This window comes from Aplidium turbinatum, chromosome 16 (genome assembly GCF_918807975.1).
Source record: "Aplidium turbinatum chromosome 16, kaAplTurb1.1, whole genome shotgun sequence".
Classification (NCBI taxonomy): domain Eukaryota; kingdom Metazoa; phylum Chordata; class Ascidiacea; order Aplousobranchia; family Polyclinidae; genus Aplidium; species Aplidium turbinatum.
Window position 1 is genome coordinate 12669953 of NC_137487.1, and position 3430 is coordinate 12673382.

Here is a 3430-nt window from a genome sequence, read left to right on the forward strand (position 1 = left end):
AAGGAAGAATTTTTGATTAACATTTTTTTTTCAGATTACTTGGCTATATAACAAATTTATATACATGATCAAACCTAATCAACAATCATACATCATATTAAGATTACTAAGACTAACCCCGATCATTACCTCATTTATAAGATATGCAGGGTCATCAATAAGTAACGTTACAACTTCAAACAACTGTATTTAACAACAATATTTAGCATTACAATGTTACTAAATTGAATATTTCTTGATTTTATATTTTGTAGGCCTAAATTTTAAAGACCATGAATGAAAATTTCAATAAAAGGATAGCTATTGTAAAGCTCTTCAAATCGAGCAAGTCAATGAGTGATATTTGCAAGGATTTGAAATTAACAGAATCTTGGCCTGGAGAACTCTCAAAAGGCACAAAGAAACTGGAAATATTGCTACGTAAGTTATGAAGGTGAAAAAGCACTGCTGTGCTTGCAACGCCATTATTATTATAACCCTAATCCGAAAGTGAGGATCGGTTTATCAACTATTATTTCAAGATACTTAGTGCGGTCAACTGTTTCAGAAACTCTGATTAGCGACTCCGGCGCTTCTGTATTTTGTCTTTTGGCTTATAAAAAAAAATTTTGAAATGTTTGCTGCAACTCCGGTCAGTGACTTCAGCGCTTCTGTATTTTTTCTTTCATATCTTTTCAAAAGGAAAAAGTTTTATATGTTTGCGTCAACTCCGATCAGCGATTTCGGCTGTGTTGTATTTTTTTCTAGGTCTCTTTAGGGGACGAAATAGGTTGCAATGGGTTTCGGTTGGTCACACTTATTTTATGTGGCCCATTAAAACTCAATAAATAATTCAAGAGGGAAATTTTAAAATGTATGTGGAAACTTTGATTAGCGACCTCGGCTTTGTCCTATTTTTCCGATCTTATCAGGGGACAAAGTGTTCTGGGGATGAATAGGTTGCATCCGAGGCCTGCTAATAAGTACCGTATGTTGTAATTGCTGGTATTGAATGCAAACCTTAATAGTCTTGAGTGGCAACTGACATTGGTTCTTTATTGCCATTCATATGTGTAATTACACAAATTGCATTATATTTAGGTTCACTTTGATTGTACAACAGTTTTTTCAAACTGCTTTTCAAGAAACATTTTTAGATATGTTGCGGCAAAACATTTCTTAAAATACCTATTTTTAATATTACTATTTTCCTATTGCTTTGCCGATGTAGTAAGAATGACGTTCAGGGTAAATAAGAGACACACCTGTCACCTTAAACATTACCAGAATAAAATTTTTTAAAACAACCTTATTCTGTGGCAGGGTGCAGCAATTGAAACACTGTTGTACAGTTTTTCACTTACAGCACCAAATAAACTGAACTAAAAAAAGAACTAATCACCATACGCGGGTATACCGGTACATCAAAGGTTAACGATTGGGCTTGGCAAAAGGGAAACAAACCTGTAAGTAAGCTACCAGCACCAATTCTCACAAGTTTCTGTTCTTCAGAAGAACTTCTATTCTATTCACCAATCAATGTAAGAAACAGCGTTGCCAAGTTGTGCACATCATAAAACAGGCTATGGAACTAAGAAATAACTGCAAGCTTCTGAATAATTTTATCCGGAGTTCTTTGAAGCTGGTCACAACGGTAAACCATAATCTCTTCGTGGGAAAATTGTAACATAAAGCTCCCGGATCCGTTCGTTTGTATGTAATGACCGAAAGAAACACTCTTCTGAAAACGTCCTGGTAGGCCTATAGCATGCCTTTCCAAATGCCACTGTTATAAATTTGTCCTACATATATTACTATATTATACATTAACATATCTTACTATACGTATATCTGATCATATATTACACCCGACTGGATAAGGGTGATGATTACTATCTTTACTCTTCCATGAATAAGCTACTATATCATGTTGCATAATTTAATATTTGCCAGATAAGAATATATCACTAAGTTACTACCAGCTTGCATCTAACTATTCCCTGATTATTATAAACTATTATGTTCGTTCAGAGGATCACTTGATTTTTCTTAAGATTATTATTTAGGTTGGTTTGGAAAAGATGCTTGAAACAACTCAGACACTACATCCTTCATCGGCACTACCAAAGAGTCTCCACCTCTCATTAGCGATACCAAAAACACTCCATCCCTCACTGAAGCTATCAAAGATGATTCATCTCTTATTCGAAATACCAAAAACACGCTGCTATATCATCATTCATCATGCTTCTTATGCTCTTAAATGTGCAGGAAATTAATTTAAAAAACAAAGCTTTTTTAACCATTTTATCTTGATAATGAGCTGCCACATTGTGTATTTGTTCTGCAATATAGCCTACAGGCTACTTAATATCGTTGCTGCGAACACTTTATTTCTGTATAAAATCTGTAAATAGTCCTTGTTTTGATAGTCCCTTACGTAATTTCAGTATGTGTGTGTATATTAGTTTGTTTTTGTGATGTTGTTGGGTTCAGCCGTGTTCTCATTGCTTTAAGAATTGGCGCTCCAGTTGTTCCAGGAACGAGGAGGCGAATGATTCTTAACTAATTCATCAACTTGTTTTAAAGTATCAGGTTTGGTGGCCGTGCTTAACTATATTTATTGATGCATAAACCGCAATATTAGATCCTTTCATGCACGTCTTGAACCATTAAGGTTTTGCCACCTTTTCCTTTTGTTGGTTCTGTTACTGCATTTCTTTTCCACAATATCATTTCTTTTGCATTCTGACAAAGAAAAATAAATTGAATTGAATTGAATTCAAGAATTGTATTTCTGTAAAATTAGCCTCATCAAGGCTGTCGAAATTGGGACGCAACACCGTACGCCACTAAAACTTGTCACTACAATACAAATTACTGAGATAAAGACGGAAATTTCGTCCAGCTGGCAAGCACTAAGCAAAACAGTTAAATATGCGACCAACTTTTCAAGCAACAATTTTAAAATGACGAGAATAGATTGCAATGTTTCAAACGCACGTAAGCAGTTTCTGTGACGTAATAATGATAAGCATTATGAAGCTATTCAAACACCTGTTGAATTTGGCTTACACCATATCTTGTAATTCAAGATTTAACGATTATGTAATGTTTCACAGGTGTGACAAAGGTGATGCAATCTTTGCTTATTTCTAGCAATATTCCATGACGTAAGACGTCAGGTTCAATAGACAACGGTTCTATGTGACGTTTAATTTAAAAATTGTCCGTAACAGAAGCGTGCAAATCAATAACAATGGAGCATTCGAGCTTTCCTTGTGTTGCATGTGTGATTACAATGCACTGTGGTGTGTACGGCCAATAGGGTAGACAGAGAAGGGGACAAGAAGTATCTACTTTTACACACGGCAGGCAGAAATTTAGGGCTCATAACCTTTTAAGGAGCTCGGGAGCTTGGAGAAACTATCGAGTATTTTTTCGAGTGAGT